Below are 24426 nucleotides of genomic sequence, written 5' to 3' on the forward strand. Positions count from 1 at the left end.
GTGAATGACTTACAAAATTCATCGCAGAAATTAGGAGTAAAAGTAAACATATTAAAAACAAAATTAAAGACAAATCACGGAGACCTTAGGCGAATGCAAGCCAGGAAAGAGAATATTCGCTTTATGTTGACTGGTACAGTCCTTCCCCTTGCATTTAGTCGGCATTTGTGAACGTCTCTTACTGCATAGTTTGATATGGAACAAATTAGACATGTGATAACCAACAATAGCGATTGCTCCTCAGAAATCAAGCGTAGAAACTATGGAAAGACCGAACAATAACATGGAATACTAAGCTTAGGTTGGCCAATGCCCTTATTTTTCACATTCCGAGCTATATTCGCAGCTGAAACATGGACTCTCGAAACATGGACTAAGATCGAAGCCTTCCTGGACAGAACATAAAACCAGCCTGTCAATTCTGGAAGAACTTCATTTAAAAGACACTCTATTAGAAACAAGTAAACCGAGCATACCTAATTTACTTTGGCCATATAGATAGAAGAACGGAGACCATGGAACTATTGGTAGTAGAAGGAAAGATAGAAGACCGAAAACCAAGAGGAAGATCTCCAACACGATGGGCAGAACAAATGAAGACTCTGGTGAGAAAATCCCTACATTGAGCCGTCCATATGGCTCAGGATCGCAGCCAATGGGGACAGCTGTTAACTTTTATGAGTATTGGAAAATATTTGGTTTTTCATGATTATTAAATAAAAAAAATCCATTTCTTGCATTTGTTGCCCATCCAAAATTTCTTTAATTAGCAATTGCATTTGATCTAGAAAAACTTTTAATTCTTTATACATACCTCTTATTATAGCTATACTCGAGGAGTACAATATATGTGGAAATATATATATTCGTTTATCAATGAATTTATAATAAATAAAACCTTTAAAGAAAAGAAAATGGAAAAGTCTTTTCATTTGGAAAAGGAATTTTAAACTAATGGCGTTCCTCAGTTCCCGTCAATCTTGAACCCTACACTTTTTATACTTGTTTAAACGACATCTGTAAAAAAATTAAGCTTCCAGTCAAGTTTATACTCTACGCAGATGATTTAATATTCTTCTGCCGACGCCAGGGCACTGTTGCCACGTCCAAACTAATACAAAAACTTCCGATAAATTGCTTGAATGGTCTTAAGTGAGTGGCTTTAACTTTTCTGTTGAAAACACAAAAGTGATTATGTTTCAACTTTTCAACAATTTGTTTACAATTACATACAAGACTATCTCATCAAAATTTAGTAATTTCCCAAGATTCACCTTCTTGTGCAAACTGCGCTGGCATTTTATCTGTTAAACATATACTCATAGATAGTCCTTATTTCAATAATTAATGAAAGAATAATCATCTTAACCAAAACCATTGATTATAAATGTGTTTATAATCAATGCCAAAACCTACAGAATGTCCTCAGCACGCTAGATCAATTCCAAAACATTATCTGGGGTAATCTGTATTGATCCAGTAACATGTCACGCTCAAAAAGCCCTTTAAAAAAAAGTGCGAAATTGTTTTCTTATAATTTATATGTTCAACATATATTTCGTCCAACCTTTTTATGACAGTTTTTCTTGTCATTACAGTTAAATTTATTCATTTATAAAGCTGTTAGGGAACAAAGCTTTTATTTTTAATAATTGTACTAATAGTAGTCATGTTAAAGTGTAGAAGTACAATCAAAATCTTTTTGAATGAGAAATTAATATTGAGCTTCATTAATATTTTGATTATAATTGGACATTTAAAAATATTTTCTTTAATACAATATAATAAAAGTCAATATGTGCACTTTTTTCACTTGATGCAGACGTTGCATCAACTTCTTTAATAACACAGCGTTTTTTGTTGATACTCTTGTGTCAAAAAGGTTAGAATACTTTTACTTTTTTTTGTGCAGTATTTGATACAGATTCATTTTTGCCAATGAAATCAATCAATATTCATCAAATATGCCACGATTTTTTAACTCTAAAAAATGTTATAACATTGTATCATATATTAAAAATACATACAGCCCTTAATTTTCGCCCCTTTATTATTAACACTTTTTTTAATAGCCATCTTAGTGTTAGAGTGTAGCCATACTCGATTTTTATGAAATTTTACATATACATATATTCGGTAGGTCTGAGAATATGTCGTAATCCGATTTTCATACCCCTAAGGGGTAAGGGTGGTTGGCCCCAAACATTTTTTTTATATTTTGGGCAAAATTTATTATGAGTGGCATTAAAAAATACATACAGCCATTAATTTTCACCCCTCTATTACTAACCCTAATTTTAGTGTCACATTAGTGTCATATTAGTGTCACAGAGTTAGTTGCCATATTCCTCCGATTCCGAACACAAAAGTGATAAGGATGGTCTAGCCCAAAAATTTTTTTATTTTTTGGATAAACTTTTTTATTTTTTTTATGATGTGATGTTCAAAAATACATACAATACCTTTAGTTTTCACTCTTTCATTATCCCTATTTTTGTACAGTCATATTAGTGTCACAGAGTTAATTACCATACTCCTTCGAAACGGCTTGACCGATTTTTATGAAATTTTATATGTATATTCGGTTGAATATTGTAACATTTTTTTATAATTAGATTAGTTATTATAACTAATTATTATATATTACTTTAAGAATAATTTTAAAAACCTTTTGCATTTACTGCAACTACGTCAATGGCCGTATCCAAAAATCTCCCTTTTGTCAATATCTTTTGTTGTATTTGCTCTCAGAACCTAATTATCTCTCTTTATCTCTATTTGTTTCTGAGGTTTCTTAATTTTCCTAGTTCCAAAAGATAGTTTCGGACCCCCGACTCGCTTTCCACCAATCATCTAGCTGCCATTCGCAATGTCTCCATTGGTGACCTTTCTAGCACCATCCAAAAAAGGTTTCCGAGGTTACAATACACTACTCTGAAATTTCTTCCTGGAAAGTTGTTTTCGTTCAAATCAGTTGACACAATTATAAATCAGGAGTCAACTGTCCTGCATAGCTTTTGAATTAATTGGAATTGCCTGGAGTCCCTACCTAACAATTTACAACTAAAAGTAAGATCAGTTGTTACTATGATAGGTACGTAACATTAATCAACCTCGGCGGTGTAATGGAACGAGACTGACTGAAAAGACAAATGAATAATATCATTGAGGCAACGACCACCAAGGAAAAATATAAAGAAGAGGATGTCTTGTTCCCGCATATACCGATGATTCCAACGAACGTACCATTTGATTTGAAACATTTACAATTTTTCGTGCTTTTCTCTTTTGCAATGACAAGAAACAAATTCCGCGAGTCAAAAACCGTCATTGTTGTATATTTATGCAACGCAAAAAAAGTAAAAATATTTTTACCAGAAAGCATTAAAGTGTTAAAATGTTTCAGTATTTTTTTTTGTTTCATTTTCTGTTAATTTTTTAGACACATTATTTAATTTTAAGGCGGTACGAAGTTAAGTTCGCATATATATATATATATATATATATATATATATATATATATATATATATATATATATATATATATATATATATGAATGATGAGCAATGAGTGTTTTTAATAATATATATAGGGTTTTTATCGCGGTTCTCAAAGAATTAGTTTGTAAGCACTTTTTTAAATTATCTTTATTATATCTATTATGAAACACACATATATATCTAACATAACCAATGTAAAATTTAAAATAAACTATCTTTAAATTTAAAATTCTTATGAAACTAATTAAATTATATAGATAATGTAAATTTTAAACAAACTATCTTTAAAATTGAAATTCTTATGATACTAGCTAAATTATATTAACAAAATTTTGTACCTTTCTTTCACTGCATGCCTAAATGAAAATGTTCTCCAAAATAAAGATTTTAATCACCACTCAATGTCTTCGTTCTCAGCCTCGGTTATCCTTGTTTTTGTGAAATTACTTTTTCCAATTATCAGCTTCCACCAATTTAAAATATTTTTCTTCTTAACAGCATTTATATATATATTCTTCTTTTTAATATACCAATATCCAATCACTAAATATATTATATAATTTTAATTTTCAATTAATACTTCCTTCCATTATCCAATTACCATTTTTACATAACATAATTTTTAATCTTCAATAATATTATCTTTATACTGTTTCTTAATCTTCATTGAACTTATTATATTGAACATCTGGACCTTCTGACTGACTATCTTCAACTTATTGAACAATTGACTTCACTAACTAAATGTGTCTATCTTCTAACTAACTTTCTTACTAACTGACTGGCCTCATAGTAACTGTAACTGATCTCTGAATCCAAATCACCGGGTATTTATATCTTTTTCCATGTTCCAGAATCATCTGGCAAGAAATCATATTCGAATTGTTCTATATGATTGTTCTCGAAAAAGTATATGTTCTGGTTATGTCCATTTCACAGACATAACCATATTCGAGAACGTTCTACCGTAAACAAAGGTTAAATTCTGTATTCTAGAGAATTCCTTTCTTTTCTATCGAGAATTTTATCGACATTTAGGCTTTTCAGATCGGAATATAAACTTAAATCAGTAACTTGAACACTCTAATTTAATAAACTACACATTTTAAACAACATATTATTATAACCCCACTTATATTCGTAATTATTAATTTCTGTAACTTATGACACTTATTCAAAGTAGGTATATCTGGTTGCCTATGCACATGGCTCACTTAAATATATTATAATTATAAAAAAAAACTTTTTACACTTATTATATGCTAATTTCTTAAAAATGCCCTCACATAAATAATTTTTATAATATTCCCTAGTATATAACTTATTAAAATAACCAAATACTTTTAATATCTAATATTATCTAATATATAACTTATAAATTATTTTCTTTAAACACCAATCATCTCAATATATATATATATATATATATATATATATATATATATATATATATATATATATATATTATAAAGTATTAACATACAAAACATAAAAAATGTATTACTTAAATGTAATACTAATTCTAGGTTCTCTTTGCAACGGATTAACTGTGTATTGAAAAAAAAATGTAATCAAATTCGAAAATTTAGTTAAATTCATACAAAAAGTAGAAAACTCATTGTTTAGTTATATTGAAATCAAGTAAATTCCCCATTTATTCTTTCGATCACGTCTTCAGATCCGTAAAATTCTAATTACACGCCCCTGAAAGACCTTTTAAACAGCTCAACAAAAATATCGTTTTATGAAAGTACTTGTACATATTTGTTTTCTTAGTTGGTTATACACTTCCAATACCAGGAAAGGCAATAAATCCGAGATCTATTGTCTGGTTCTCGAGTCGTTTGGGTGGCAAACCATGAGGTGTGATCGTCCATTGATGTTATTTTTGTATATAGTTGAACTCTCCTTGCAGTCTCTTCAAAGAAGATGTATTTACAGAAATCATAAACACGGGATGGCTTTCATATTTAAGCATAGATAGAACATTAATATTAGTAAACAATCATAGTAATAAATGAAAACAAAAGCTAATTAAATACACGTCTAGACACTTTAATTGTCTGTAATTGTTAATAGTAATCGTTCAAATAACAATGGTGGTCAAACGTTTGTTAATGATTTTCAAAAAAAAAAAATAAGAAACATTAAAAATCTCTAACGAATAAATACACAGTTTTTTCACGCATAGAAATTAGTTTTAATGAGATTTGAAACAGTGATCGTTGTAATTACAAAAAAAACCTATAAAATGAAATTTCGATCTGACGTTCTTTGTCAAGTATTTTTTGTTTCTGCTGTATTAGCTGTCTTTCCTATCGCATGTATTATTATTGGTCTTACAAATGATTTATATGTATGATATGATATATACAATATATGCAAAGAAATTGAGAGCCACGATCAAAACAATCCTCCGTTGAAGATCACACAGGAACCCTGAGAACCAACAGAGAAGATAGAGCAGAGACATGAAGATTATATTGCCTGGATCCATATAAAGATGATCAACGCCAGGAACTTGTTCACCAAACTCCTGAAGAAATTGAAGAAGAACTTATGTACTCGAGAATAAAATAAGACTGGCGATCAGTAAACTTAAGTATAACAAAGCACCATATATAGATATGATAACAGCAGAAATGTTCGAAGCTACAGAAGAAACCAGAATAAAATTGCTTAACTTGCTCTGTAACAAAATATGGCATCCAAGCAAGAGCCTGACGACTGGACAAAATCTACAATAACGGCAATACATAAAGGCAGCTTCCATAAATGCGACTATAGAGCCATATTTCTTATCTTACATGCCAGCAAAGTAATGCTACACATAATCAATGAGAGACTAAAAACTTTCCTACAAAGAGAAATACCCCAAGAGCAAACTGGATTTACCAAAGATAGAGGTACTCGAGAACATCTGAACATAAGACAAATAATAGAAAAATCTAATGAATTCAATATCTCACTGTACATTTGTTTTATAGATTTTCGCAAAGCGTTCGACAGAGTCAAATGGCAACACTTATCGCAGATACTAAAAGAAGTAGACGTACCACAGCACTTAATTTTGCTTATAACTGAACTATACGAACACATCAATGGGACAGTTAAAGTGCTTGACACACGAATTTCATCTAGAACAAGGTGTCACAAGAGGTGTTACACAGCCCCCTTGCAAATAGTCAAGAAGAGTTAATTGATCTCATATGACTGGTTGAAAATAAAAAGTCAAATACTTATTTGGTCTGCAGTTAAACATATCAAAGAGAAAGATCATGATAGTGGATACATAACAATCATCCACACATCGCCACGATTGACCGATTTGAGGTTTTGAGATCATATTTATATCTCGGATCATTGATCACAAACACTAGGCTCACTACAGGAAGAAATAAAACAAAAATAGATTTGATCTAGCAAAAGTCTCCTTAGGAAAGATGGCTAAAAAGTGGAAGGACTCTCAAGTATCACGTACTCTAAAAATGAGGTTGATCAACTGCTTAATTTGCTTGCTTTCTTACACTATCTTTTAAGATTTTTCAGACACTGATTCTTCCTGAATGAGGGTAAAAACTAATCATAGTTCCATCTTGAGAATAACTTCTCAGAACTATATTCTCGTAAATCTTAACGCAATGTTGTGCCTTAGTCTTAATTGATGATGTAACATGACAACCCTCATTGGACGCTTGGATCCTTATTGGATAAGAGTTCAGAACGCACACCGTGCAGTTCGATGCATCTTTCGGCGAGTTAATCCTACCACACATCTATCCTGTCGAGTCTAACTCCAATAATGGGACTGACTACCTCCATATCTTTTATGTACATCACCGAATTAATTATATTGATGCCACAATTATAAAACGAGGCTCCCCAAGATCTGAAAATGACGTTCATCAGCTTGCTGAAGACATATTCACCACCACTTTCCAGTTAACTACGTGTTTAATAGTTGCGGCCACAGCTCAGTGGCTAGATACTGGTTTACCAAGCCGGACGGCCCAGGTTCGATCCCAGCAGACAAATGAATTTTTTGAATTTCTAATTTAACTAGACCGCCAACATGATTCGGAGGGCATGTGAGTAGTTGCTAACAATAAAACCTGAGCAAGAAGGTAGCGCGAATAGAAGATGTACGATAAGCCAATGGGCTTCAGTACGACCAGCTATAACAAACTATTTAAAAAAAAACGTTTTTAATACACCGTTGCTATTAATAGTTTTGCTTTAATATTTTTTTAAAGTTTACTATTAACAAGTACATTTAATGCTCTAGTACATTTTTAAAATTTATTTAAGGCTATTTTTAAGTCGTGAAGAACTTTATATACAATGTAAATTATTATTCTGCAATCCGCTCTTTCTGTCAATCCAATTTTATCCATGTGCCATCCAGTTAGGGTATCCAATCAATTATGTTATTTCTAGGGGAAATTATTGGCTATTATGTTCATGTGATTGCAAAAAAAGAAAACTAAATAGTCCAGTCGGGATGTCATTTGACCTTGCATGGCGAGTTACCCCAAATTTTATCCTTCTAACCTTTAGGGGTGGTAAGTAGTAGTCTAAGTTTAAAATCGCGACTGAATTAAAACCGACGCCTTAGCCGTCATCTTGAATTTAAAGTAGAACATCCGTATCTCCGCCATTTTCATCTTTTCGACACAAACGGCACTAACTGAAATTATTGCAAATGCGATTTCCTACAATTTCTTTTTTGCAAATATTTTCATGCCTTGAATATTTTCCGCGAAATCAACAAACTCATAAAAAGAAAAATTAAGCAAGCCAAAGAACTCGAGAATTTATGTTGAGAAATAGAAGACCTCCAAAAAAAAAACACGACAGTTTCAACCTCCACAAGAAACTTAAATATATATTCGGAGTTAGGAAACTGAAAAATGTTCACGTACTTCAAAACGCAGACGGAAAAATTTGTTATTAGGAACAACAGTGCAAGTAATATGAGAGATACATCAGTGACCTTTTTGACAATACTTTTCCTCCTGGGTGCAAAAATAATAAAGCACCTGGACCAGATCAAATCCCTACTGAGCAACTTAAATATTTGGATGAGGAAAACATTACCAACTTCACCAAACCTTTCTTTATACAACAAAGGAATAATATCAGATGATTGGTTGGTGTCACTGTTTATAACATTACCAAAGAAAAGCAGACGCACCAAATGCAGCGATTTTAAACTTATCAGTTTAATGAGCCACACACTTTTGATACTTTTACGAATTGTACAAAACCGAGTATTTCTTTTGTGCGAAAGTAGAATGGGTAATAAGCAATTTGGATTTAAACATGGTCTAAGAACTAGAGAGGCACTATTTTTTATCCACGTTCTTTAAAAAAAAGCTGCAAGTTCCGAAACAATGTTTATGTTTGTTTCATCGACTTCGAGAATGCATTCGACCTAGTACAACATAATACACTTTTCGATTGTCTACGGGCAGCAGGACTTGCCACTATGATATAAGACTGCTAAAATACTTATATTATAATCAAGTAGCCTCTATTTAAATTGGAGATAGTCGTACTGAAAACTACTTATCAAACGTGGAGTATGACAAGGTTGTGTTTCGTCAACCAGTCTTTTTAATCTATACTCTGAAGAAATCTTTAGGATGTCAGCCAAGAGGTAGTAAGACTAGGTGGAGAAGTAATCAACAACATCAGATACGCTGACGATACAGCCGTTCTTGCAGAACATTCACAAGATCTCCGGAAATTAGGACATTAGTAAATATAGTCAGTGAAGCAAGGTATCGGAAATCAATCAATCATTCAACCAATATTCTTTATTTCATCTGACTTTTACAAGTATTGGAAATCAATTTTAAGGAACAGAAAACTGTCTATACATATTCTCAAGAAGATCCTAAAATTTTATACCTTTATATATACCTTTTATAAAGGATTTTAAATAAAAAAAATTTGTGATACATGGTATCACAAAAGTACACTAACTTAGTGGTACACTAACTTAGTTTCCTAGTGGGTTCTAAAATGTTATAGTGTGGTCTATCATACTATATGATTGTGAGACATGGATATTAAAAACCACAATGCTTAACAACTTAGAAACATTCGAATTGTGGTGCTATCGACGGATCCTAAAAATATCATGGGTTTCGCACATTTTCAATGAAGATGTTCCTAAAATGATGAATTCAGAACAAACATCATAAAGAGGAGAAAAACCGAATACTTCGGACATATAATTAGAGGACCCAAATACCGTCTACTTCGCCTTGTAATACAAGGAAAAGTGAAGGGAAAGGGACGGATTGGTCGAAAGAAACTTTCGTGGCTGCATAATATTAGACAATGGTGTGATGCCACAGTAGAAGACTTATTTCGCGCAATGGCCGATAGAGAAAGGTTTCATGAAGTTTTAAACATGATGACGGCCAACGTCTGAATATGGATATGACATCTGAAGAAGAAGAAGGATATTTTCCGAGTTGAGGGGGAAAATAGGGGAAAGGAGGAAGCATAATTATTGAATTATCATAATTGTATATAAACAAAAAATGGAGAGAATTATAATTTATACAATTTTGATATCTTTCATTTTTTTGCTAAAATCTATATTTAAGGTCGTAGGTTCGGTCCTGTTTATGGTTTGCTCCTCATAACGTTAGCGTGTAGGGTTCGTTACCTACTTGTGTCTGGCTAGACTTGTCATAGGAGTAGGACCTTAATTGTTGATTGTAGCTCAAAAAATCAAAGGAATCAAAATTTGATTATACCTATTTACTATTTCCCTCGTAACTCTGAAAAAATCGACCGCGTCGAATTATGATTTTGTCGAAAAGTTTGAAACGGCCGAGATATTTAATAAAAATAATTCCTATAAAACCAATCCCGCAAGATCTTAAGCTTGCGCCTTTTCCGCATACGTACTGCCTCAAATATCGATTTCAGCAAAAAAATGAAACAGATCAAAATTGTATAAAATATAAATCTCTGCATTTTTGTTTACGTACATATATCGTTAAGTTAACAATGCACGAGATAATTCAATACATAATTATGCTTTGTCACTATTTGCTCCCGTAACTCGGAAAATATCGAGCGCCCGAAAAAATTGCAAAGAAGAAATTGTGGGAAATCGCAATAGCAACAATTTACGTCCTTACCGTTCTGTCGAAAAGTGTAAAATGGCCGAGATATTGAAGAAAAATAATTCCTATATAACTAATTCCCGCAAGTACTTATGCTTGCGCCTTTACCTCAAACTCATTCATATTTTATATAATCAATTATTGATTATATAAAATATAATTCTCTCCATTTTTTTAGGTACATTCATAACGTAAAGTTAATAATAAACGAGATAATTATGCTTATTCCCCCTTTCACTATTTTCCTCCATTGTAGGAAATCGAATTTGCAGCAATTTCATGACCATGTCAAAATGCATTCTTTCCCTCTTAATTATCTCAACAAAAGTCAATACGGCACTGCTATCTGATTCTCCCTTTACGCAGGATGTTACTGTCATTGCTTGATTATTCTTTAGTTATTGGATTTATCTTTCTAATATTCTTCCTAATTCGGAAGAGCTTAATTTTCGTTAACTCCCTCATGATTCAAGCTACATCGACCCCTCATATCGTAGCTGTTGATACCCTGTTATAGGATTTGTGTGCCATATTGGAAGTCATGGGAGCAGGGTCGATAAACCGTATAAAGATTTGCCAGATGTTACAATGGCACGAGGCACCGACGACAATAAATATGTTAAATAGGTTGATAGAAATGTTAATAATTTCGTGAATTTTGTCCCCATCATTTAACATTTACAGAAAATTATACTCTTGAGGCTTCTAATTCCAAAATAAATTGTGATTTAGAGTTTTCTAAAATTACTTTTGTTTTATTTTTCAGTAATTATTTTTAAATAAATGTCAATTAACAATCAACAAATAATTGTCAATTGTTGACTATTTCAGCGCTGTTTATTTAGTGAACTGGAGGAACAAGTTCCAAATTTTATACAAAAAGACGGTGGCTCATGATTAGATTCTATTAGAAATTTATATAATAACTTCTCTCAAGTTATAGTGGACGCATAGTTGACAAAAGTTTTGCAGATTATTAAAGGCGTAAGGTCCTTCCAATAATTATAAAAATAATAATAAGTATGCACTTCGTTGCAGGGTTTTGAATATTCAGAACAAACGTTCAGCCCGAGGTAATCAAAATGGCCAAGACATTAACATCAGAGTGAAAACGATATGTATAAATATCTTGGAGTAAAGCAAGGGCGGAAAATTGACCATAAGCAAATGAAAATCGAGTTAACTTCAGAGTTCATATGAAGGGTAAAGCAGCTGCTTCATTCATATCCAACAGTAAAAATGTGTTTAAGGTACTAAAGACCAATTCATGTACCGCGCTTAGTTATTTATTTGGTATTGTTAAATGGGCTAAAACGGATATAGAAAATCTTCAGCGAAAAGTACGAACACTCCTCACAAAGGCACAAAAACATCATCCTCGAAGTGCAGTAGAAAGAACAAAATTACCACGGTATTTGTGGGGAAGAGTGCCTACGGATATATCGAATCCATTATAATTTTCTTCAGGGTCATCTGTTTTCTGGCATACTCTTGACTTGTCCAAACTATGTCAATTGTCTTTTCCCAATCTCCTCGTCTATATTACGATATAGCTTCATTTAATCTCGTCATTTTTCTGACCCTTTCTAGTTTTGATTTAACTTCTTAAATAATCCATATATATCGTCATAAGTTTGTTTTTATTACCTTTGGTAATATCACATATCTTCGAACTGTATAGCATAACGCATTTTACAATATACTTCTATAGCTATATTTTTTGTTTGACTTTTGCCAGAGAAAAGAGTTTAACGCTCGTGTCATTGCTCTCATCATCGTCATCAATTGGCGCTACAGCCCTTCATGGGCCCTGATCTGCCCCAACACATTCTATCCTTACCTGTCGAGTGTCTGTCTTATCCTTCCTCTTACTCCAATTTCCCTTAAATCGTCCTGCACATCTTCCAGATATCAGAGTTTAGGTCGCCTCTTTCTTATTCTTCCAGGCCTATTTAGCATGGTTATTTTAGCAGGATCAGTTTCATCCTTCCGCCTTACGTTTCTCACCCATCTTAGGCGGTTTATTGTGATGGTTTTCACGATATCTGCATCACCAAAAAGTCTATAGAGTTCGAAATTATCCACAGACCCTGTTCTTTACCTCCTTCATATATGGTTCTCAATACTTTTCTTTTAAAGATTCATAGTAGTAAAGTTTCTGATGCGTAAGTAAGCATTATGCGTATTATTTATTGTTTGATAAAGTTTGCTCTTGACACATTTCTTTCTCTTAGTTGAGGGCCTTGGCCAAAAAACAGTGGTTAGTCACGCATAATTTTTTCTTATTTCTTTGGATGTTTTGTTTTCAACCAGTCATACCAGTTTCTACAGTATGTGGCAGTCAACCGGTGACCCTAAGTAGCAGAATTCTTCCACCGTTTCTGTAGTTTCAGGTTGCACCACCAAGTTATTTTGTTGCATTCTTTCTATAACCAGCATATATTCATGTTTTCTGCATGTTAATTAGAAGTCTGATGTCTGAAGTCTGATGAATCTCTCAAAGTTTTTTCTAACACTAGGTTAAATAGCGTGCATGCTGGCGCATCTCCCTGGTGTAGTCCTTTGTGTAGTGACGTGTCATTGCTCTACCCTTATGTATTTTCACTCTGATTTCATCTTTATTATTCCTGTTCTTATTGAAAATTACCATTCAATAATTGCCGGTTTTTACATCCTTGATCGTTTTATTTTCTACATCTAAATCGGGTGTTCCATCATTGCCTATTAAATATCCACTATTAGAAGATTAGATCGTATTCATCTTCCGCGGTCACTATTTGATCATCAGCAAAGAAGAGCGTAAAGAGCTTGTGTTCTTACACCGGAACTTACTATGAAATGCATTTAGATCCTTTAGAAGGTAATTTAAATGTTTCCAGACTTGACGGATAGGTGACGGGATTAACATTAATTTAAATATTTATTAAGAATTACAATTTGCACGAATTATAAAGGATTAACTTTTGAAACGTTACAAGACAATCAATTAAACCAAAATGAAATATTGGACAAATAAATTCAATGTCAATAAAATCCGTACAAATACTGAGATTATGGAGAAGCGGAAAAGAGATGAGGACACTATTATTCAAGCCTATGTTCAGTTGAGTTAACTCGAGTTGGAAACAGAACAAGCTGAAATTGAAGAATCTATAACTCAAGCAAGAAAAGAAACTGCTATGTACAAGGAGTATCTGAAACCATTGGAATTTAAAAAGCAATAAGAAGAACTAAATAGTTTATTAGAAGAACATCGATAAGCGATACAAAGAGCAACATGTAAAATTATTAAGAATGTGCTATACTTAAAGGCAGTGAAGAACAACTGGATCACAAACGGAAAGAAGCAGAAAATCAATTGAAACTTAAGCAGGCTGAAAACGAACTGATATATTTATAAGCTGAAAGTGACCGTCTTGAAGACGAGGCTGTTAAACAATATAGATATGATTTGAAGAACTTACTTATAATAATTCACAAGGAAAATAAAATTCCTGTAGTTTTAGTTAGTGTTGTAATAATATGTTGAGGGAAAAATAATGGCAGGAACTTGAAGGTCAACTAGAGAAACGAAAGGAAAAAGAAGAACGCTACCAAAAATTAGTTCAAAAATTGATTAAAAAGGAAACTGAAATGTCAGAGTATAAACATCAATTTGAAAAAGGTTTGAAACAATATGATTGTGATTGCAGCTACGACTTCCCTATACTCTAATAATAAAACCTTTCAAAAAAATATTTTCAAGACAAATTGTAGCTTATTTCCAATAAAAATAGTAAGTAAAATATTCATTCCTATAGACAAATATATGACAACACAGGTCTTTGGGAATCTTATTAGACTGTTTTATTTTACATATTTTCAATGGCTTGAACAATCTATGTATTATGGTACATATTACCTGATTTTAATTTTTTTCACACGTAAAACTACACTTTTACTACTGCCTTTAGTAATTTGTGTCAGCTGTATTAGAATATATACTATAGATCTATATAGTATTTGGGCTATTTTGTATAACTATACAAATAGTAAAGAGCCTTAGTTTTCAGTGAATAGCTAACTTTAGTCATTAGGCAGTTAAGAAGAAATCCTTGTAACATAGCGAAGAGATAACGCTTTTGAACAAAGAACTACTCACTACAACTTTCTTTATTATACAAACATACTTTTACCTAGTTTAAATATATGACCTTGTAAATAATAACACAATGACCTTATTATGTAATAGTTAATTATCTTGATAGTAAGACAAATTGCAGTTGAAGTTGATGTCCCTCTAATTTACTTTTATTGTTTCAGGTAAGCGAATGGTCCAGTGACGTACGAAGTTTCGTAAGTAAAGATAATCAAAATATGTGTAAATAAAATTTGAAAAACGAATTTCTGTAATATGTACTACTCACAAAATTACAAGCTAATAACGTTGGAAACAAAAATGCTGCATAAAAGTATGAGTGTTACAATTTCCTTTCTTCAAATATCCACTAAATTTTCAATAAACTAACAATACATGAAATAATCAGTCTTTTTGTTGGCCAAACTTAAGTCCAACTTGAATTTGGCCAGAATATACTTGCCTCTTTTTTTGAACTATACACAGCATACAATGAACCCGAGGTCATAACATCCATAAAGATCGGACGTCTGCGCTGGATGGGCCATGTTGACGGATGTTAGCGACTGAAACACCAAAACATATAATGAGGCAAACACCAGTAGGTAGAAGGTCAAAGGGAAGACCCAAACCTAGATATGTGGAAAATACTTAAGATTACCAACTGGAGAAACAAAGCAAGGAACAGAATGGCGGAAAATCCTAGAACAAGCCAGGACCCAGAAAGGGTTGTCGAGCTACTGATGATGATGATGATACTTGCCTCTTTATTCTTCGGGTAATCTATTTGTCGAATATCCGAGAAGCATATTGTTTTCCCATTATAAACTTTCTCATCTCAGGCAATAATTAAATTCCATGCTAATACCATGGAGACAACTTCTACTCTGGGAGATTAGTTTGTGGTTATCCGAATCCACAACACAATTAAACCTATTTGTGATAATGACAGCTACAACATCTCTTAACTCAAAATACCTAACAAAAATAGCATTGAAATAAACCTGCGCTTAGTTCTCACTTCGCACAGAGAAACAAACTCACCAAAAAGCACTCAAACACAGTTTACATAAAAATATGTCAAAACAAAACTCCGAAGAGACAGTCAGTGAGGAGTAAGTAAATATCCAAAACGCAAGAGAGTATAGGTACATAAGAACATAATAACGTAACCGATGTATTTTTTGATCTACATACTCTACCCTGACGATCTGAAACATCGTCCAGCCTAAAAAGTTCCTGATTTTCTTTGCTACTGGGATGTCATTTAGACTTTTCAAATTGGCAATTATAAATTCTGCGATAGATACATATATGTTGTCTCATATAATGCTACTACAGTATTTTTTACTATCTGCTCTTGAATCATAAACTAGAACATGTATAAAATAGTAAAGTAGATATTGTATAGTTCAAAGTGGTCGATTGGTCTCGTGGACGTTTCCATACTACAACCTGAAAGTTATTTTGTGTGAATCTTGATAAAACTTCACTTATTATCCGTTTCGAGGCTACGTTTGTTAACTAAAGGTTTTAAAACTACTGGTTCAAATAGTTTTTTCGTTACACAATAATTGTTCTCCAGCTGCACATATAATGTTAGGGTGTTTGCTAGACATCGTTGCAGAATCTGTATGTTGCTCTGTCAATTTGCTCATTTTTCAGAAATAATATCTGACTAAGCAGTGTCTTGCGGGGGCAATATCTTAAATGAGCAGGGTTGACTCTTCTTCTTCAAGTGTCATCTCCGCGGCGGAGGTCGGCAATCATCATAGCTATTCGAACTTTTGAGACGGCTGCTCTGAAAAGTTCATTTGATGTACATCCGTACCACTCTCTCAGGTTGCGCAGCCATGACATTCTACGCCTCCCTATGCTTCTCTTTCCTTGGATCTTTCCCTGCATGATCAGTTGGAGCAAGGTGTATTTCTCTCCACGTGTAATATGTCCGAGATATTCCAATTTTTTTGTTTTTATTGAATTTAAAAGGGTTGACTAGATGAGGCTAATATTATTTTAATTGGCTGCAGGTTTTGATCAGAATTTATATAGTTTTTACGATCTTACAAGAAATAGTTCTCTTACAGAGCTTGATATTCTTGTCCTTATCTGTTGGATCAGTTGTCACAGTTTATTTTAGAATACTCCTTTTTAGCAATATCTTCCTTCTTCTTGGTCTCCTTCACATATCGTCTGATATTCATTATCTTCGTCGGGATATACTTTAGACCATTAATGACGTATAATTATAATAATTCTGTAAGATATATATAATATTGAATCATACGACTTCTTGGTCACTTTTGAACAAGAGCAAATTTCTGTAAAAATTGTAATAAATGCTTGTTACGCTTGTAGCGGTGGAGAGAGTTTAAAATGATAGGAGGAACTCTTACGCAAATTCGATTAGAGTTTAGTATTTATATACATGGTTTATTTGAAACCTCCACGAAAAAAGTCCTGAAAGTTTAAATAGAAAAGGAAGTAACGGTAGTTGAAGAACAAAGTGTATATCGACCAGGAAGATTCTATAACTTTTCTCTGTTCACATAATTTTTAAAGACTCAGACAAGATATTCGACTTCGTAAGTAGAGTATATATAAATTCCGTAATAGTGTTATAAAAAAACGAAAATCAAGCGGTTGTTGCAGTTGGAAACCAAACCTCAGCGGTTTTCTGACGAATAAAAGATGTTAGACAGGACTCCTGTTTTCCTGTTTTCCAAAGCCTATTGAAATTTTCGCATGCCATGGGAACACGAATATGACCCTCTCCTCTGTTTCTCTATAATCATCTTGTTAATTAATAATACAATATAATACATATGCAACACATAATACACAAATATATAATCTACGTAATCCCACTTTACACAAACATATTATACCAAAAAACACACAAAACAGTCAGAATTTGATATTCCGAGGGTAAAAACAACACCTTCAGATTTTTTAAACCATAAGCATGCTATTGCCTACAATATCGGGGTCAAGTAAGTCAACCATTAATTATTGGTCATACATTTTCGCAGAATTTTTTAAAATATTTGTTTTTTGAAAACCATTTCCGGAGTGGAAATTGAAACGTCAGACATTAGTTAGTTAAAAATGTAATTTTCATTACAATCAATTTAGGCTAAACATAATATTTAAACATAATATTTGACTTAGACATGCCACAAGAAAAGACTTTCAGAACTTCCCTTTTTTCATGTCGTAATGCTGAATAAAGATAAACACATTCATGAGGTCTTTGTGCAGATCCTTATATAAAACGCGAAATACAGAGGGATTCGAGGGATTAGGCCATAAATTTATTCCGAATGAAAGGGCTATTGAGGTTATGAGGTGTAAGTGCACAGATAGCGCCGGCGAGTGGCTGAGGCCCTTTTGTGACCCTTTAGGGTCATCAGTTGGTCATCAAGGAAGTGAGCAAGAGAAACTGCTGACACACAATTTATCTAATGGGGACATCAGATGAAGGATCAACAAGATATGATTTGGTATTAATTTAGTGTCTTGACTTAAAGACATATTTTTTTATATGTACTAAGGATCAAATAAATTATAATTTGTGTAAATTAATATTTAAATTGTGAAATGGGTGTTTAAAAAAGATTTGATAAAATTTAATACATTTATTTCGAATTATTTAGAATTTAGAGAATAGTTCAGTCCTCAGAGATTTGATCTCTCAAGACGAGACGAACATGCTAAATTTTGCTGAGAATGTCAATTTTTAAACTCCAGAAAATTCCCACTGAAACCCCTCCAAATAGGAGGAAAATGGAAAATATCGATTTACAAGAATCTGTATGCTGTAGAAAAAAATGTTACTCGCACGAAATCAATTTTTTAAATAAAACATATATCAATTCCACAAAAATCAAAATACGTTTAAAATGTGAAAAATGCAGCTTTTGTATGGAATTTTGCGTTTTGGTCGCAAATGAAGTCAGTTTCTATAAAGTTGTTAAGTAAACATTGCGCGATTTTTGCCATTTTGCCATTTTTTACGATGCTCATGTTAAAAAGACTAATCTTCAGAACGTATAACATGAAATTTTAAGCAACAGTTCTGGCAACAAATTTGAGGCATTTGAAATATGCCTAAAATACACTGAATTTAAACTTCCACATTACAAACGATCTCACGTCACAGGAAATACTTCCACGAAGACGGCATTTTGAAAAACGTACTTGTACAATCAAAAAGAAGCAGTTTTAAACGTTTTAGATCGTTTGAAAATGAAATATGAAAGTTTAAATTCAGCGTTTTTAGGCAAATTTCAAATGCCTCTTATTTGTTGCCAAAACTCAAAATCGAAATTTCATGTTATAGGTTTTAAAGACTAGGCTCCCAGCTAGGAGAGAAAGAGAGACCGAAAAGGCACTTCTATTCCGTAGAAACGTCGAGAGGCTTTTCTGTTTTCTATTTTAAAACTGTCTGTCTGTCTAAAGGAGTGGGGTTGAAGTGGGAGTAGGAATTATTACTAAGGGTTGGAGTAGGGTAATGAGTTTAAAATTGAGGTAGATAATGATAGGAATTAATACAGCGAAAAATATAACATTTTTTTTTCGCATGTGAAAAATGAAACACTGTGAATGCAGAAATTTATATGTGAGAGAAACCACTAAGTGTTAGAAGCATGAAACGTACATCAAAAACAGAAACTTCGACAAATCACAGATATGCAAACATACCTGCGACAATGAACACAGAAGAAGCAATGAAAAACAAAGAAACAACTCTGATCTACCTAATAAAGAAAAATCTGTAGGAAACTCATCAACACAATTATTGCCAATACTAAAAGAAGAAGTCAGTCGCAAGAATATTGCATTACAACCAACATTAGCGGGTTAATAGAAAGTCAAAGCTAATTATCTACAATTATACTTAATATTATACAATGCACAATACATAAACATATAATATATTAACACTTATGGGTGTGAAAATTGGACAATAAATAAGAAAACCAAAAACAAAATAAGAGCAACAGAGATGGAATTCCTAAGGAGAAGCTGCAGAGTAACAAGAAGAGACAGAATAAATAACATGGAGATTAAGAGGAGAATGGGACTGAACTCCGACATAATAGACTACATCGAACAAAAGAGATTAACATGGTACAGACATGTCAGAAGAGCAGACCAAAATCGCTGGATAAATAGAATAACAGAGTGGAGCCCGATAGGAAGAAGAAAGAGAGGCAGACCCCGAAGATCTTTCAGAGATGAGGTGGACGAAGCAATGAGTAGAAGAAACCTACAGGAAGGGGACTGGCTAAACAGGAAAAATTGGAGAAAACGGTTGAGTGAAGGAATACAGTGAAAACTGTGGAAATCCTTGTATATATATATATATATATATATATATATATATATATATATATATATATATTAACACATAATACATAAATGCATAATACACAATTACACAAAATAATCAGAATTTGATATCATCCTGAGGGCACAAACACCATCTTTAGAATTTGTCAACTTAAAGCATAGCTATTTGCCTACAAGATCGAGGCAGGGTAAGTCACCTGTAAGTTTAAAAAGCATAACCGCTAAACAACTTTTGGTTATGAAGTGTTTGGAGGCTTGGCCGTCATGAGGATACCATGGCGGCCCTTCCACCGAACTAGTTTGAGCAATGGATATTAAGTTTATTTCAAATTATTTTAAGTATCCTTATAGAAAAGTAATTTATTAGTTAAAGTCTGTAAAACCAAAGCTCTTTACTGTGTTTGTTTCTTCTTCTTCTTCGCGTGCCATATCAGAATTATCCGACGTTGGCGATCACCATTGCGAAGGCTTCTCTATCTTCTGCAATATGGAATAATTGTCCTGTATTTGATATCTGTGTCCATTCACGAATGTTTTTTAACCAAGAAACTTCTTTTCTTCCTACACCTCTACGGCACTCTATTTTGCCTTTAAGAATCAGTTGTAATATTTTATATCGACTTCCCCTTACTATATGTCCCAGATAAGACATTTTTCGATGTTTAACAGTCTTTAGCAGTTCTCTATCTTTGTTGACGCTCCTTAGTACTTCATCATTAGTTTTCCTTGCTGTCCAAGGTATGTTTAGCATTCGTCTATGAACCCACATTTCCAATGCTTCAATTTTGTTCATGATCGATACTTTTAGCGTCTACACTTCTGCACTATACAAAAGTACGGACCAAACATAGCACTTAACCATTATTTGTCTTAGTTCTAAACTGAGATGATTATTGCAAAGAAATGACTTCATTTTCATAAAAGTAGTTTTAGTCATTGCTATTCTTCGTTTTATTTCTATGTCTGGATCTAGTTGGTCCATTATCAAAGTTCCCGGATATGTCATTTTGTGAACTTTCTCAACTTGGACTCCATTTAACTGAAGATTTGCATCGGGGTGTGGGTCACGACTAAACACTAAAAATTGGGTTTTGTTTGAGTTTATTTTAATGCCCATTTCCTCTTCTACCTCGTGAATACGATCAAGCAGAATTTGGAGACCTTCAATATTATCTGACAGAATTACTGTATCGTCTGCATATCGAATCACATTAAGTAGTTCCCCGTTGATTTTTATTCCATATGGTTGTCTCTCAAGTGCCTTTTTAAATAACTGGTCCGAGTAAACATTGAACAATGTTGGCGACAAAATGCAACCTTGTCTGACTCATCATTGTATGGAGATTTCATCGGTGTAGTTATCTCCAATTTTTACGATAGCTTTTTTACTCCAGTACAAATTTTTAATGACACGAATAACCTTGTCATCTATTCCGATATTTTTCAGTATTTGTATTAATTTTACATGTTGTACTTTATAGAATGCCTTTTTGAAGTCCACGAAACATGCAAATACATCTTTTCTTTGGTCACAGCATTTTTGTAATAGGATGTTAAGCGCAAAAAGTGCCTCCCTGGTTCCCATAGCATTTCTAAAACCAAATTGGGTATCTTCGAGATCTTCTTCGCATTTGCGTCTAATTCTGTTGTGAAGTGTTCTTAGGAAAATTTTAAGAGTGTGGCTCATTAGGCTAATTAATCGATATTCTGAGCATTTTCTCGCATTGTGTTTTTTAGGGATTGCGACAAAGATGGATTTGAGCCAATCTGTGGGAATCACTACGGTGTTATATATTGAATTAAAAAGTCTTACTACTACTTTGTGTTTGTTTAGTGAAATTATTGAAGTTTACCGTTATTTGTGAAAAAAAAGTTTTTTAGTATTGCAGCATTGCTTAGAGCAAGACGAGCTGCAACACCACCAAATGCGCTGGCAGGTGCACGAGTATGCAAGCCAATAAATAGAAAAAGAAGAAGAAGAACTTTTGGTTATAATTACAGCTTAAATTTATAAAATGTATTTTTTATTACAATTAATTGTGACTTAAACCCATATGCACATATTATTTAACTTAGACATACCATAAGAAAACAATTTTAGAACCTTTCAATGAATGATTTTATTTGTGTTTTAGCGTAAATTAGACTGTAATTAATCATACATAGGTTTGATAATCGTAGTGCATCTAGATGACGACATCTGCTTACAGTCACAATTTGTAAATTCTCAAATATTTATTTGCACATAAATACTAACATAAAATAATTCTTAAATCCTGTATACATATTTTGATAAAAATTTTGTATCTTCTTGACTGGTTTCAAATACGAATGATTCAGAATACCTCTTTTTTGTTGACATCTTATCTGTATACTATTTATCTGTATACAACTATCTGTATACTATTTGCTAGCTACTTGTGTTATCACTTTTTTCGGTTCCTGATTGGTAATATCACATTTTTCCGTTGTAATTTAATTTTAACAATGCAGTATTTTCAATAATTTTAGTTCGGTTGGATGTGCTTCTATTCGTGTGTGTAATGCTTTGACAAAATCCTTTTAAAATAATGAAAAATTCTGTCAATGAGTCGGCTTAATATGTTCGGTAAGTGTTCTATGCTTTACAAAAATGCCTCTTTGTGTTTTTATGTAAAAAATCGAGTGATATTGAAAAATTTAATCCTATTATGTCCATCTTTTATGTCATCTAGCTTAAAATTTCAGTAAAAGGAAATTGCCTCAACTATTTGGTTCTGGACTGCTTTGAGAAAAGTTTACGATAACATACAGGTAAACAAATCGTAGACTTATGTGTTATTAAAAGTCAAATTGTTTTAATAATTTAGTTTTTATAGACATTATAAATTTACAAGAATATCTGCAGCTTAATTGACTATTTGATAAATACAGTAAATAAGTATTATGAAATGAAAAAGAAAGTATCTTACCGATTTTTAAATAAGTATTGTTTAAGATAAATAAGTATTGTACCAGTTTTACAATCATAATGATGATAGTGGTGAGATAATATAGCGAACGATTAATGGATTCCAATTATTAGTGCCAAACCTCACATTGCGGGAGTTGATGTTAGCTCTGATAGTTCAGTCGTCAGAGAGTTGACCCCTAAAAATCATACGAACAAGCTGAATTTTGCCGAGAATATTAATTTTGGGACCCTAAAAAAGATGCAAATAAGTTTACCACTTTTACCCCCGGGCTTCTCCCTAGAACCCCCCTCATAGGGGGTTAAAAACGCAAAAAAATCGATTTGTCAAGAATTTGTACGCTGTAGAAAAAAATGTTTCAAATAAAAAATTTAGCTGAAATAATTTTAAACAAAAATGTTTATTAGCACTTTTTGTGTAGAATGAAACGTTTTCTCATAAACAGCGCTTGAAGCGACCGTTAATTTTAAATGTTAGTTACGCGCGCAACATCTATTGTTTAATAAAATTTTTATCAGCTCGACGGTAAAAATTCGATATCTTTTGATCCAAGTGTACTATCGACAAAAATCAAGATGTGTTTTAAAGGCAAAGAGTGCAGCTTTCATATGCAGTTTTTGTCTTTTGCCGCGAATAAACTTACTTGTTATAAAGGTGTTCATACATAAAACATAAAACTAAAGTTCCATGCCATAGGTTTTGAAGGTTAGGCTCTAGTAACCGAAACTTCATAATGGCCAGTCAATGCAGGGGATATACTGTATTGATCTTATGAGAATCATAAAAAATATATAAGGCAAAATATAAAAATTGCATACGAAAGCTGAACTTTTTACCTTTAAAACGCATCTTAACATTTTTTTTAAAGGTTAAAGTACGTTTATTGACGTTTCAATTTCCACTTCGGAAATCGTTCATAATAATCGTGCATCTTAACTGATATCGATAGGACACTTAAATCAAAAGATATCCAATTTTTACCGTCGAGCTGATACAAATTTTATTGAACGTTGATTTCGCGCGCGTAACTGACATTCAAAATTAACGGTCGCTTCAAGCGTTGTTTTTAAGAGAACAGTTGATTCTACGCAAAAAGTGCTAATAAGCATTTTTGTGCCGAAACCGAAACAGCAGTTAAAAATGTAATTTTTATTACAATCAATTAGTTCTTAATTCCATATGACCATAATATTACTGTTAACTAGTTAGTTACTTCTTTTCTCAAAATCCGACTTATTCTTCTGATTTGGGACCATGATTATATTACTTTTGGCTATGTGTACTGTATATTTGTGACTTTCCGATTTTCTTGCCAGTTGTCAAGGCTCTTTCGGGTTGCGCCCTCGTTTCAATA

General features: G+C 32.7%; 1 protein-coding gene across 3 annotated transcripts in view; it reads left to right on the forward strand.

Annotated features, from left to right (window-relative positions):
* Positions 1 to 24426, forward strand: part of pico (ras-associated and pleckstrin homology domains-containing protein pico) — a 639385-nt gene that overhangs the window by 406745 nt on the left and 208214 nt on the right. The window contains exon 1 of one of the 3 annotated variants that reach the window (XM_072519690.1): positions 22579 to 22729. The exons of the other annotated variants lie outside the window; for them this stretch is intronic. The gene's annotated coding sequence lies outside the window, so the exon portion shown is untranslated. Of the gene's footprint in view, positions 1 to 22578; positions 22730 to 24426 lie in introns of those variants that run through there. 3 annotated transcript variants of the gene reach the window in all.

Source organism: Diabrotica undecimpunctata, chromosome 1 (genome assembly GCF_040954645.1).
Source record: "Diabrotica undecimpunctata isolate CICGRU chromosome 1, icDiaUnde3, whole genome shotgun sequence".
Taxonomy (NCBI): domain Eukaryota; kingdom Metazoa; phylum Arthropoda; class Insecta; order Coleoptera; family Chrysomelidae; genus Diabrotica; species Diabrotica undecimpunctata.